At 44.0% G+C, this 15,279-nt stretch overlaps 1 long non-coding RNA gene across 1 annotated transcript in view; it reads left to right on the top strand.

Annotated features, from left to right (window-relative positions):
* The first annotated feature begins 663 nt into the window (after positions 1 to 663).
* Positions 664 to 15,279, top strand: part of LOC120860546 — a 31,207-nt gene continuing 16,591 nt past the window's right edge. The window contains exon 1 of the long non-coding RNA XR_005720367.1: positions 664 to 749. This is a non-coding gene — a long non-coding RNA (uncharacterized LOC120860546). The remainder of the gene's footprint in view (positions 750 to 15,279) is intronic.

Genomic DNA, 15,279 nt, shown 5'->3' with positions numbered 1-15,279 from the left:
GTATTTTTAGCTGTTTTTTACTTTATAATTTGTCACTGTGAATATTTTTGTATAATTTAATTTTACCCCACTTGAACTGTTTCCTTGATGTGTATACCAAGAAGAAAAAGTCTTGGATTAGACACTTTTGTAGTCTATGTTCCGTATTACCGTTATTCTCTAGACAGATTGAGCTGATCTGTGGTTTCACAGAACTAAAAACTAACTGTGCAGGTTTTCCCATAATCTTCATGTCACTTAGTTTTATGATTTTAAAATTACTTTTCCTAACTTAAAAAGCTTCTCCGAGACTGACAGTTGCTTAGTTTTTCACCTACATCACTACCCGGGAGGGGACCCTACTCACTTTGAAAGCATCGTTTATTTTCATCTTTGAGATGTGGAGCAATAGCGCCAGGCGCCTCCCCTCCCTCGGCCGGTTTCCGGACACGGTCCCCGCCAGCGCTGGGTTAGTTCTCAGACGCGCCCGCCAGGGGTCAGTGCAAGCTCGGCGGCGGGCTCCGGTTTCCCACAATGCACCGGGCGCTGGGGTCCGGAGGTGACCCAGCTGCGGCTGCGGCGGCCGAGCCCCGAGGGTTTGCGGGCGGCCGAGGGGCGTGGCGTCCAGGGGGCGGGGCGCTATAGGGCGGGGCCAGAGCCGCAGCTCTGGCCTCGGTCGCCCGCCGCTGCGCCTTTCCTGCGGGCAGCGCCCGAGCTCCGGTCGCGTGCTTCCCGGCCTCGGAGACCTGTCCACCTGGCGCTGTAGCAAGGTAGTGGGGGGCTCTTCCAGGCCATCCTATTTTTTCTTGGTGGTGGGGTGGGCTGTGAAACCTTAGCTGTTGCCAACCGGAGAAGCCCTAACGTTGCTAAAATTTAGGGATGGAGCAACCAGTTTCGCTCCGAAGAATTTATTTAAAACTCTTGTTTCTGTCCCATTCTCCCGGTGCCCTCCAGTCTCCGCTGGGCTTTGGGAAGCCTGATTTCGGGTGCCCGTGCCAGGGTAATTTCAAACTCTAGGTTCATCTCTCCTGCCTTATGTAGGGATGCTAACTAGCGGGTGGGGTTAGAATGCGTGAGAACTTTTATGGGTGTAGGCTGGTTTCTTCAGATGTGTGCCTGTGTAAAAACTCCTGAAAAATTAGATGTACCTGGTGTGAGTAAGGATCCTGAGTCCTCGCTGTTTCAGGGAGTTAGAGGCGTCTGTCTCGTGCCCGCCTCCGCCACCACGTAGCCACCAGGAGGTAGCAATCCTGGGACCTAAGCCGGTGGGTGCCCTCAAATTCTACACGCCAGGACACTGCTTCCTAATGGTCCGTGCCGCCGCACCCCCGAGCTCCTCAGCACAGCTGACCCTCGTTTGGAGATCCCAGCTTTTCAAAAAAGTAAAGTTTGGCAGATACAAAGCGCTGGAATTTGCGGGCACCTGGGACAGCTTAAGCTTGTTGGAGGTCTGTCGTCCTCAGCCTGTTTCTTGGTCACATTCGGTCCATTCGGTCTACTTTCTGTTACCCCAGTGCTCCCCTTGGTAAAAATGCCGATCTGAAGTAATCCCAGTGTGAAACCTGAAAGTCTAAAGTGACTCCACCTTTCCCCACTTCTAAAGGCTTAGAAAAGCACTTCAGTGCCCTAACTTCAGTGCAAAATAAATCATAGTTTTAAAGGTTGATTTTTCTTTAAAACCCTCACCCAGTAAATATCAACTGGTTGATTTTACTTGTGAAATCCAAGCAGTTTCATTTATTGGTTAGTAATAAAGATCGTAACTAGGAAAACCATCTAAATGATATATTCTTCAGATGACCGTAATTAACCAAGTAGGTGATAACAAAAGGCAGATGGGAAATCAAGTAAGCTTGGGTCTAAAGCATTTCTGCCTCTGAGAAGTTTGGAAAGATAAACTTTCCTTCTAAAAGTAGAAGGAACACAGATTCTGCCCCCCACTTTTTTTTTAGACTAGACAGACCTTTTAATTTGAGATAATCAAAAATAAGAAAGCTCTTTCAAGCTGCTAGCACCTCACTTGTGTCCACCCAAGGAAAGAAGCTAAGTCTAGGAGTTGTAAGGATTCTAAATCTTTAAGCAGAAATTCTCAATGATCCTTAACACCATGTCTGGGTACATTCTTCCAGAAGTGTCAGTTCTCCATCAAATATAAAATTATGAATTTCTCATTATGTATAATATTTTCTATTTGGAAAATATTTTCCATATCTAGTGTTAACATTTACTTAAAAGCATTGTGTATTTGTGAGTAAAATGATACAAATCTTTAAAAGGTTAAAACAAGGGAAACAATGGTCTTAGCTAGTCTACATCAGTGATTCTCACCCTCAGGTCCTCAGTTAGTGGCAGTAAACCCTAGAGATAAAAATCAAAATCTGGGGAAACTTCCCTGGTGGCCCAGTGGTTAAGAATCTACCTTGCAGTGTAGGGGAAGCAAGTTTGATCGTTGGGGGAGCTAAGATCCTACATGCCTTGGAGCAACTAAGCCTGAGCACCACAGCTACTGATCTTACTCGCAGCCAAATAAATAAATTTTAAAAATTCAACAATAAAATCAAAAGTCATTAATAATTGCCAACACCTGTAAGAATGGCACCCCACTCCAGTACTCTTGCCTGGAAACTCCCATGGACAAAGGAGCCTGGTAGGCTGCAGTCCATGGGGTCACTGAGAGTTGGACATGACTCAGTGACTTCACTTTCAGTTTTCACTTTCATGCATTGGAGAAGGAAATGGCAACCCACTCCAGTGTTCTTGCCTGGAGAATCCCAGGGACGAGGGAGCCTGGTGAGCTGCCATCTCTGGGGTCGCATAGAGTCAGATACGACTGAAGCGACTTAGCAGCAGCAGCAGCAACACCTGTGAGAACTAGACTGCACCATTTGAAGCTTAAAAGGAGCTGATTAATGGTGGCTCAGGTGGTAAAGCATCCCCCTACAGTGGAGGAGAGACAGGTTCAATCCCTGGGTTGGAAGGATCCCCTGGAGAAGGAAATGGCAACACACTCCAGTATTTTTGCCTAAGAAATCCCATGGACAGAAGGATCCTGGAGGACTATAGTCTATTGGGTTGCAGACTTAATAACCTCAGATATGCAGATGACACCACCCTTATGGCAGAAAGTGAAGAAGAACTAAAGAGCCTCTTGATGAAAGTGAAAGAGAAGAGTAAAAAAGTTGGCTTAAAGCTCAACATTCAGAAAACTAAGATCATGGCAAATAGATGGGGAAACAGTGGGAGACTTTATTTTGGGGGGCTCCAAAATCACTGCAGATGGTGTTTGCAGCCATGAAATTAAAAGACACTTACTCCTTGGAAGGAAAGTTATGACCAAGAATATTAGACTGCATATTAAAAAGCAGGGACATTATTTTGCCAACAAAGGTCCATCTAGTCAAGGTTATGGTTTTTCCAGTAGTCATGTATGGATGTGAGTTGGACTATAAAGAAAGCTGAGCGCCAAAGAATTGATGCTTTTGAACTGTGCTGTTGGAAAAGATTCTTCAGAGTCCCTTGGACTGCAAGGAGATCCAACCAGTCCATCCTAAAGGAAATCAGTCCTGAATATTTATTGGAAGGACTGATGTTGAAGCTGGAAACTCCAATACTTTGGCCACCTCATGTGAAGAACTGACTCATTTGAAAAAAACCCTGATGCCGGGAAGGATTGAGGGCAGGAAGAGAAGGGGATGACAGAGGATGAGATGGTTGGATGGCATCATTGACTCAATGGACATGAGTTTGAGTAGGCTCCGGGAGTTGGTGATGGACAGGGAGGCCTAGTGTGGTGCAGTCCATGGGGTCGCAGAGAGTCAGACACAACTGAGCAACTGAACTGAACTAAATGCCAGTTCTTTGTTTTCGTGCACTGATGAGAAATAGCTTTGGGATGACTTCTTATCAGGGGGTTGTGTCATCATGACTACAAATGTAGAGATCAGAATATTTCTCAGATTCTAGGAAAAGGAAAGCATCTCTCAGAACTGTGCAGACTCGAGGAACTCAAAAGTACCTTGAAAGTACCCTTTGGTTTCCATCCTTCGTGGTGCCAATTTTTTTAAAATGCCCCGTTTCATAGTAAAACTAATTATTCTCTAATAGTCATGTAGTATGAGACTACAGAAGCAGTTATTCTGATTAACTCAAGAGTTAATCATGTGTGAACTATTTCAACTTTCTTACAATAAAAACGCCACCCTGTTTTTATAGTCATCTATTTATTCAGTAAACAGCCTGGCACTGTGCTAAGACCGGAAATGCAGAAATGAGTCTTCTAAACCCCTGACTGTGAGGAGCTGATCTAGTTGGGGAAATCAACCCACAGATGGTTATAAAGAAGCATGTGCTTGGCATGGTGATAGATCTCTGCTCCTGGTGCTGTGGGCCTCGAATCTTATCTAGTGGAGCCAGAAAAGGTCTGGAAATGTCGGAAATTAGTAATTAAAGGATGACTGGCTTTAGCTAGGATTGGAGAAAGGGTGCTCTAGTGGAGGGGACAAGCATTAAGAAGACCATGGAGATGGGACTTCCCTGGTATTCCAGTAGCTAAGACTTAGTGCTCCCAATGCAGGGGGCTGGGGTTTGATCCCTGGTCAGGGAACGAGATCCCACATGCCACCACTAAGAGTTTGCATGTCCCAGCTAAAAATACCACATGCCGCAACTAAGACCTGATGCAGCCAAACAAATTTGGGCTAAAGTGGCAAGATGGGAGAAATAGACTGAAGAAAGAAAGGCCTGGCCAGGGTAAAGGGTAAAAACCTAAGTGGAGGGGGCAGGAACCTGTCTGCTTTAGAGAGTTCACTCTGAATCTGTAGTGGAGGAGGGACTCAAGAGGCCAGGGGCAGGAAGCTGTAGCAAAAGAAAGAAAGGAGGAGAGCTTAGCATCTGCAGAATGCGTGGCCCTTTCCAGCTCTGTCATCTGTTACTTTGGTTTTCACAACCACCCTTTGCAGTCAGTAAGGTGAGATTCTCATCTTCATTTTCTTTTCTTTCTTTTTATTTAAAAAAATATTTATTTGGCCATGTGAATTCTTAGTTGCAGCATGCAAATTCTTAGTTGCAGCATGCAAATTCTTAGTTGAGGCATGTGGGATCCAGTTTCCTGACCAGAGACTGAACCCAGGCCCTCTGCATTGCGAACACAGAGTCTTAGCCACTGAAACCACCAGGGAAGTCCCTACGTCTTCATTTTGTAAATTCTTACCTCACTTCTTTGTGCCTCATCCCTGACCCTTATAAAAAACCTGTAAGTTAAGTATTATTGACCCACGTTATAGAAGTGGATACTGAGGCAGGGTCAGGCTCAGACCCAGGTCTAGGGTAGAAAGCAGGACTTACTCCAAACAGCAGGTGGGTCCTTCTCCTCTAGAGAATGAGGCAAGACAACCTTCTGGGCAGATCTGCGCTCGGGAAACATCTGCACCTGGGCAGCATCTCTCAGCTTGGCAAAAGGACTGCCGCGCCCAGCTCCTTAAGCACTTCCGTCTCTGCATTTAAAAGTCCCGTTCAACAAAACAGTGTGGTGGTTCCTCAAAACAATAAATGTAGAATTGCCATGTGATCCAGCAATTCCTCTTCTGGGCGTACACCCAAAAGAAGTGAATGCAGGGACTTGGATACTTGTACACTTGTGTTCATAGCAGCGTTATTCACCATAGTCAGAAGGTGGAAACGACTCAGGTGTCCATTGATAGAAGAATGGGTAAACAAAATGTGGTCTGTACCTACAGTGAAGCATTATTCAGACGTACAAGGAAGGAGATTCTGACACAGGGTACAACATGGATTAACTTTGAGGACATCATGTTCAGTGCATTAAGCCAATCACAAAAGGGAGAATAGTGTGTGATGCTACTTAGACAGTCAGGCTCATAGAGACAAAGTGGAACGGTGGTTGCCAGGACAGGCAGAAGGACAGGCGGAGTAGGGATAGAAAGTTGCTATTTAATGGGTAGAGAATTTCAGTTTGGGAAGATGTAAACAGTTGTCGCGATGGATGGTGATATGGCTGCACGGCAATGTGAATGTACTTAATGACTCTGAACCGTCCATTTAAAAAAGGATACAATGGTCAATTGTACGTGTATTTTGCAAAAAAATTAAAAAGTCTCATGGAGCAAGTGACTTGCCCAGAGTCACTGAACAAAGCAAAAACATGACCTCTGCCAGATAGTCATGCCTGGTCATTATAAGGAAACTCTTTGGGCAGGCAGAGGTGTGATCTGACTTTCTTTTTAAGCAGAAAGAGAAATCAAGTTTTGCACTGTTATTACACTTACTGCGGCAAATTCATAGGGCTCCAATCCTTGAAGAAATCTGGGTGCTTAGAACGTGGGGTTTGCTTGCTGGCTTTGTCTAGGTATCAAGGTGGGAAAGCGGTGATAAATGGAGTTTGCTGATTCATTCATTCATTTGATAGTGAATATTTGAGGGCCTTTGTTGTGTCAAAATCCCTCTCCAGTTTCCACCGTCTGTCTAGCAATCAGCATCTGCCAGCTCTGTTCTCTGTGCTCTGCCAGTTTCCCTTGGACATAAAGTCCTAAGTTACATAAACCTTCATTGATTCCTGGAAAGGTCAATAGGGGAACAGGTAGAGCTGGAGGGGAGGTGATTTGAGGTGAAGTGGGAGGTGCCAGATGCCTAAGAGAGTTGCGATTCCAATGAAGAAGCCGCTCAGCCCTAGATGAGTCTCCTGAGATGTGTCCAGGGGCTGCAGATGCAGAAGCAGTGAGTCCAGCTCATGGACCTTACCCCTGGTATAGGCCAAGTGTGGGCATTGCCTGTGTATTTTTGGTTTACAGGTTGTGGTAATTTCTGCTATACAGCAAGGTGACTCAGTTACACACACTCAGTCGTATCCGACTCTTGGTGACACCATGGACTGTAGCCCACCAGGCTCCTCTGTCCATAGAATTCTCCAGGCAAGAATACTGGAGTGGGTTGCCATTTCCTTCTCCAGGGCATCTTCCTGACCCAAGGATCGAACCCAGGTCTCCTGGCATTGGCAGGTCAGGCGGATTCTTTGCCATCTGACCCACCCGGGAAGCCCAGTTACACACATATGTACATTCTTTTTGAGTACTCTTTTCCATTATGGTTTACCCCAGGAGACTGGATACAGTTCCCTGTGCTATGTAGTAGGAGCTTTTGTCCATCCGTTCTAAATGGAGTAGTTTGCATCTGCTAACCCCACACTCCTAGTTCCTCCCCCCACCCCGACCCTTGGCAGCCACAAGTCTGTTCTCTGTGTGTGTGTGTCTCTTTCTGTTTTGCAGCTGGGTTCGTTGGCGTCATGTTTTAGATTCCACATATGAGTGATATCATATGGTGTTTATCTTTTTCTTTCTGACTGACTTCGCTTAATATGAAAATCTCTAGGTCTATCTGTGTTGCTGCAAATGGCATTATTTTGTCTTTTTTTATGGCTGAGTAGTGCTCTGTTGTATCTGTAGACTACATTTTCTTTATCCGTTCATCTGCTGATGGACATTTAGGTTGTTTCCGTGTCTTGGCTATTGTGAGTAGTGCTGCTGTGAACACTGGGGTGCATGTCTCTTTTTGAATTACAGTTTTCTCTGGGTACATGCCCAGGAGTGGGGTTGCTGGATCCATATGGTAATTATATTTTTAGTTTTCTGAGGAACCTCCATCCTGTTTTCCGTAGTGATTGCACCAACTTACATTCTCACCAACAGTGTAAGAGGATTTCCTTTTCTCCACACCCTCTCCTGCATTTGTTATTTTTAATGATGGCCGTTCTGACCAGTGTGAGGTAGTACCTCATTGTAGCTCTGATTTTCATTTCTTTGTTAGTGATGTTGAGCATCTTTTCATATGCCTATTGTGTGCTAAGTCGCTTCAGTAGTGTCTAACTCTTTGCAACCCTATGGACTATAAAGCCTACCAGGCTCCTCTGTCCGTGGGATTCTCCAGGCAGGAATACTGGAGTGGGTCAGCATGCCCTCCTCCAGAAGATCTTCCCAACCCAGGATTAAATCTGCCTCTCTTACGTTTCCTGCACTGGGAGGCAGGTTAGCGCCACCTGGGAAGCCCACTGGTCATCTATATTTCTTCTTTGGAGAAATGTCTGTTAAGGTCTTCAGTTCATTTTTGGTGGATGGTTTGTTTTTTTGGTTGAGTTCTACGAACTGTTTGTATGCTTTGGAAATTAAGCCCTTGTCAGTCATGTTATTTACAAATATTTTCTCTTATTTGTAGGTTCTCTTTTCTTTTTCTTTTATGGTTTTCTTTGCTGTGCAGAAGCTTGTAAGTTTGATTAGGTCCCATTTGTTTATCTTTGCTTTTGTTACTATTGCCTTGGCCTTGGGAGACTGACCTGAGAAAACAATGGTACAATTTTTGTTAGAGAATGTTTTGCCTGTGCTCTCTTCTGGAAGTTTTATAGTATCATATCTTATGTTGAAGTCTTTAAGCCATTTTGAGTTTGTTTTTTGTATGGTTTGAGGGTGTGTTTTAACATCATTGACTTATATACAGATGTCCAATTTTCCAATACACTTGCTGAAGAGACTGTCTTTTTCCCATTTTATATTCTTGCCTCCTTTGTGGAAGATTAATTGACTGTAGCTGTGTGAGCTTATTTCTGGGTTCTCTATTCTATTCCATTGATCTGTATGTCTGTTTTTTTAAACCAGTTCCATACTGTTTTCATTACTGTAGCTTTGTAGTATTGTCTGAAGTCTGGGAGAGTTATGCCCCTTGCTTTGTTTATTCATCAGGATTTGCTTTGGCAGTTCTGGGTCTTTTATAGTACCAAATAAAAATTTAGATTATTTGCTTTAGTTCTGTGAAAAATATCATGGGTAGCTTGATAGAAATCACATTAAATCTATAAATTGCTTTGAGTAGCATTGCCATTTTAACAATATTAATTCTTCCAGCCCAAGAGCATCATATATCTTTCCATTTCTTTGAATCCTCTTTAATTTCTTTTATTAATGTTTTCAAGTCCTCAGTGTATATGTCTTTCACCTCCTTGGTCAGGTTTATTCCTGGGTATTTTATTTTGGTGAGAGTTTAAAAGCTCTTGCTTTTTTTACATTCCCTTTCTGATATTTCATTGTTAGTGTAAAGAAGTGCAATTGATTTCTGAATGTTATTCTTGTGTCCTGCTACATTGCTTAATTCATTTATTAGCTCTAGTAGTTTTGTGTGGAGTCTTTAGGGTTTTCTGTATATAGTATGGCGCTGCCTGGAGTTTTAATGCCTCCATGGAGGATTAGAGTGATGCCCACAGCAGAAATCCCAAAAAGATAGATCAGAAAAGCAATACATGGAGACAGGCAGTGGTACAAAAAGAGAGAGTGATGTGGAAGACAATGCAATCTGGAAAAAAGCCCAACCTTTATGGACTGACATCCTCATCTTGTGCCCCAAAGAATAAAGCCTGGTTGGCTATTCATAACTATGTGCATAAATGTGACTAGAGCCTATTAAAAAATCTGGAGTATTTGGTTCTGTCTGCTTCCAGGAGATTTGAGGTTAGAATACAAGGTAAAGCATAAGTTTATTTATTTCTTCGAGGTATTTTTCTTTTATTTTGTCTCTCTCTCCTGTTTGAGGGCTCTCTCTGGTTTCGAAGACGGTGCTTGGGTTTCTCACTGCGCTGGCTTCTCAGGCTGTGCAGCGCGGGCTCCAGGCTGCGTGGGTTTCAGTAGCTGTGGCTTGCAGGCTTTAGAGCTCAGGCTCAGTAGCTGTGCTGCACTGGCTTAATTGTCCTGAGGCATGTGGGATCTTCCCAGAGCAGGGATCAAACTGGTGTCTCCTGCCTTGCAAAGCACGTTCTTAACCACTGACCCACCAGGTTAGCCCAAAGCATAACTTTAACAATAAGGCTCTGGGGTAGTTTAGTAAAACAAGCACTAGATTTGTCATGATGTGGGGAGGAAGGGCATATCAGGAGAGGCAGGGTGCCTGGCTTGTAGGAGACACACTGTCTGTCAGAGCCTTTTTTCAAAATATAAAACGAAAATGGTCCTAGCAGCAAGGCGGAAGTAGGTCCTACTGGGCATCTGAGATGAGATGCTTTGGCACAGTGTTTGGTTTTACGTTTCTTGGAAGTTATGATATAAAGGAAACAGGTATGGTTACATCATTTTATTATTCTGGCAAGATAAAGTATACAGATTCCACTCTAGAGGAGAGCTTTTTTCCCCTGGAACTAAACTCAGGGAAGGATTTACCTCATGGGTTCCCTGGAATATCTCAAATCTCAGTCTCAAAGCTGTGGACAGTATCTTCAATAACGTTTCGTCGTTAGCTCTGAAGATGTCATGCAGATGAATGGATTTTACCTTTGGTAGAAACCATCTGGAGTCAGCGCTGAGCATGGAAAGTATTTTTCTGTTATAATGCTGTAGCGGTGGGATTCCCGGACAGTCACTTTCAGGAAGTTCTCTAAGTATGAGTCATCAGAGGGACCTGGAGAAGAGGGGGCTGACTTGGATACCTGAGCAGGAAAGCATCTAATTATCCTTTGAGCTTGGCCATTTGTGCTGTTCTCACAAGGTAGAGGATCTCTTGGCAGGAAACCAGAGCTAGATGGTCCAACAGGCACTTAAGCTTTAAAGGAAGAATAGAATGAGTCCTGTGCCAATCTTGACACAAGGTGGCAGGCTCTGGGGATTGTCATTCCTGCTGCTGGTCCACTACCAAGCCAGTGGTTTTACTTCTCATAAACTAAACAGGAGGTTGTGCTGTGGTGGAAAGGGCATGGTCCTTGAAGTCAGATAAAGCTGCTTCAGATCCTAGCTCTGCTGCTTGCTGGCTATGTGATTTCACAAACTCCTTAATTTTTCTGCTCTTCAGTGGGATATTAATATCTGCCTTGTATGAGTCATTTTACTGATCAGAGATAAGATGTATAAACAGTCATAAGCAATGATAATAGTAGTTAGCAATTTTGTCAGTTATTATTATGTTTATTATCAAGATATCTGATGTCATGTTTATTCCAACTTAAAAAAATCCATAGTATCATTCAGGTTTTTCCAATTTATTCAAATGATGACTGCCCCTCCCCTCCCCCCTTTTTAAAAAACTATTTCTTTCTTCAGGGCCCTCAAGGACGTCTCCAGTTGTACCATGTGGGTTCAGTAGTTGTGGTGTGTGGGATCTCAGTTCCCCAAGCAGGGATCAAACCCACGTCCCCTGCATTATGGGGAAAATTCCTAACCCCTGGATCACCAGGGAGGTACATCCCAAACTTTCAACAGAGGTGCCTCTTGTCTACCAGTATCAGTTCAGTCACTTAGTCGTGTCTGACTCTTTGAGACACCATGGACTGCAGCACGCCAGGCCTCCCTGTCCATCACCAATTCCCAGAGCTTGCTCAAATTCATGTCCATGATGCCATCCAACCATCTTACCCTCTGTCGTCCCCTTTTCTTCCCGCCTTCAATCTTCCCCAGCATCCGGGTCTTTTCTGCTGAGTCAGTTCTTCACATCAGCTGGCCAAAGTAATGGAGTTTCAGTTTCAGCATCAGTCCTTCCAATGAATATTCAGGACTGACTTCCTTTGGGGACTCTCAAGAGACTTCTCCAGCACCACGGTTCAAAAGCATCAGTTCTTTGGCACTCAGCTTTCTTTATGATCCAACTCTCACATCCATACATGACTACTGGAAAAACCATAGCTTTGACTAGACGGACCTTTGTTGGCAAAGTAATGTCTCTGCTTTTCAATACGCTGCCTAGGTTTATCATAGCTTTTCTTTCAAGGAGCAAGTGTCTTTTAATTTCATGGCTGCAGTCACCATCTACAGTGATTTTGGAGCCCAAGAAAATAAAGTTTGTCACTATTTTCATTGTTTCCCCATCTGTTTACCGTGAAATGTTGGGACTGGATGCCATGATCTTCATTTTATGAATGTCGAGTTTAAGCCAGCTTTTTCATTCTCTTCATTAAGAGGCTCTTCAGTTCCTCTTCACTTCCTGCCATAAGGGTGGTGTCATCTGCATATCTGAGGTTATTGATATTTCTCCCAGCAATCTTGGGTCTAGCTTGCGCTTCATCCAGGCCGGCATTTCTAATGATGTACTCTGCATATAAGTTAAATAAGCAGGGTGACAGTATACAGCCTTGACATACTCCTTTCCTGATTTGGAACCAGTTTGTTGTTCCATGTCCAATTCTAACTGTTGCTTCTTGAACTGCATACAAATTTCTCAGGAGGCAGGTCAGGTGGTCTGGTATTCCCATCTCTGGGAGAATTTTCCATAGTTTGTTGTGATTCACACAGTCAAAGACTTTGGCATAGTCAATAAAGCAGAAATAGATGTTTTTCTGGAACTCTCTTGCTTTTTCTATGATCCAGTGGATGTTGGCAATTTGATCTCTGGTTCCTCTGCCTTTTCTAAATCCAGCTTGAACATCTGGAAGTTCTCAGTTCATGTACTGTTGTAGCCTGGCTTGGAGAATTTTGAGCATTACTTTGCTAGCGTGTGAGATGAGTGCAATTGTGTGGTAGTTTGAGCATTCTTTGGCATTTCCTTTCTTTGGGATTGGAATGAAAGCTGACCTTTACCAGTCCTGTGGCCACTGCTGAGTTTTCCAAATTTGCTGGCATATTGAGTGCAGCACTTTCACAGCATCATCTTTTAGGATTTGAAATAGCTCAGCTGGAATTCCATCACCTCTGCTAGCTTTGTTCATAGTGATGCTTCCTAAGGCCCACTTGACTTCACATTCTAGGATGTCTGGCTCTAGGTGAGTGATCTCACATTGTGATTATCTGGGTCATGAAGATCTTTTTTGTACAATTCTTCTGTGTATTCTTGCCACCTCTTCTTAATAGCTTCTGCTTCTTTTAGGTCCATACCATTTCTGTTCTTTATTGTGCCCATCTTTGCATGAAATGTTCCCTTGGTATCTAATATTCTTGAAGAGATCTCTAGTCTTTCCCATTCTGTTCTTTCCCTCTATTTCTTTGCATTGATCGCTGAGGAAGGCTTTCTTCTCTCTCCTTGCTGTTCTTTAGAACTCTGCATTCAAACGAGTATATCTTTCCTTTTCTCCTTTGCCTTTGAGATTAGATTAGATTTGATTTGAGTAACTCTTGTCTATAGTAACTGACGATAATGATGTTTACCTCTTTTTTTTTTTTAAGTTTCCTCTTTTTTTAAAAAAAATTATTTTTGGCTGTGCAGGGTCTTCATTGTGTGCAGGCTTTTTCTAGTTGCAGAGAGTGGGGGCTACTCTGTAGTTGAAAGGGCTTCTCATTGTGGGGGCTTCTCTTGTTGCAGGAGTGCCAGCTCTAGAGCACAGGCTCGATAGTCGTGTGCATGGGCTTAGTTTCTCCGCAGCATGTGGAATCTTCCTGGATTCCCTGAGCCACCAGGGAAGCGCTCATGTGTACCTCTGAGCAAGCGTTATGCTGAGTGCTCTACAGACATTATTTTATTTATTCTTCACAGCAACTCTCTGCAGTACATATCTCCTGTCACCTGTAGGTGCTCAACGAATGTTATCCACTAGTATTACTGGTATCAGTTTTAATAATAAACTGATGATATAAAAGAGAAGAGGACATCTTTGCCATGGGAATCAGTGCCTTTAATGCACAGGGCAAATCTGGCCCATCGCCTGCTTTGGTGGGCTAAGCATGGGTTTTACATACTTAAATGGTTGAAAAAAATTAAAATAAGAATACTATTTCATGATAAGGACTTCCCTGGAGGCCCAGTGGTTACAACTTTGCCTTCCTGTGCATGGGGTGCAGGTTCCATCCCTGGGTGGGGCGCTAAGATCCCACTTCCCTTGTGGCCAAAAAACCAAAAAAAAAAAAAAAAAAAGTAAAACAGAAGCAAGATTGTAGCAAATTACAATTAAGACTTTAAAAATGGTCCACATCTAAAAATCTACATCTAAAGTCCACGTTAATTAAAAGACGCTTACTCCTTGGAAGGAAAGTTATGACCAACCTAGATAGCATATTCAAAGCAGAGACATTACTTTGCTGACTAAGGTCCATCTAGTCAAGGCTATGGTTTTTCCAGTGGTCATGTATGGATGTGAGAGTTGGACTGTGAAGAAGGCTGAGCGCTGAAGAATGGATGCTTTTGAACTGTGGTGTTGGAGAAGACTCTTGAGAGTCCCTTGGACTGCAAGGAGATCCAACCAGTCCATTCTGAAGGAGATCAGCCCTGGGATTTCTTTGGAAGGAATGATGCTAAAGCTGAAGCTCCAGTACTTTGGCCACCTCATGCGAAGTGCTGACTCATTAGAAAAGACTCTGATGCTGGGAGGGATTGGGGGCAGGAGGAAAAGGGGACGACAGAAGATGAGATGACTGGACGGCATCACGGACTCGATGGACGTGAGTCTGAGTGAACTCCGGGAGATGGTGATGGACAGGGAGGCCTGGCGTGCTGCGATTCGTGGGGTCACAAAGATTCGGACACGACTGAGCGACTGAATTGAACTGAAAGTCCACATCTTTAAAAATAAATAAATAAATGAGAGCTTCCCTGGTGGCTGGTAAAGAATCCACCTGCCAGTGCAGGAGACAGATTTGATCCCTGGTCCGGGAAGATCCCACATGCCTTGGAGCAGCTAAGCCTATGCACCCCAACTGCAGAGCCTGGGCACCAGAGCCAGCGCTCTGTAACAAGAGAAGCCTGCGCACCGTGACGAAGAGCAGCCCCCGCTCACCGCAACTAGAGAAGAGCCCCTGCAGCAAGAAAGAGCCAGCACAGCCCAAAATACTCGCATATGAAGTCAATAAATGAGTGATTTTTTAAAATAATAATATTTCATGAGAAAATTATATGAAAGTCAAATTTCAGTGTCCGTAAATGAAGTTTTATTGGAACACAGCCAGGCCCTTTGCTTTACACATTGTCTACATCCGCTTTCCTGCTGGAGCATCAGAATTGAGTACCTGTGACCGAGCCAAAGCTGGAACTATTTACCCTGTGGCCCCTTACTGGAAGGGCCCTTTTCTGACCCATGATTTAGAGCAAGACCTCCAGAGGCAGTTTCGGTGGAGAACCTCAGTATAAGCCAGACTGCCCGGGGTGAACGTTGAGAAGGGGGATCTAGGAGCAAAACTCCCATCGGCCTCATGTTTGCACAGGGCACAAAGGGACTACTGTTCTGTTTCGGTGCCAGCACGGTCGGGTGGAGGAGGGAAAAGAGGGCTTGGGGCGAGCCCTCTGTGTGCAAGTTCTAATCGGGAGCTGGAACTTTGTGAAGGAGCTGAGAAATCTGGGATCTGTGAGCTGTTCATTTTTATGCTTCTTGCTGTTTGCTTTTTGTTTTGTATTTGTTTGCTT

The sequence above is a fragment of the Oryx dammah genome, unplaced genomic scaffold (genome assembly GCF_014754425.2).
Source record: "Oryx dammah isolate SB20612 unplaced genomic scaffold, SCBI_Odam_1.1 HiC_scaffold_1, whole genome shotgun sequence".
NCBI classification, from domain to species: Eukaryota; Metazoa; Chordata; class Mammalia; order Artiodactyla; family Bovidae; genus Oryx; species Oryx dammah.
This window is presented reverse-complemented; position numbering and strand designations above follow the sequence as displayed.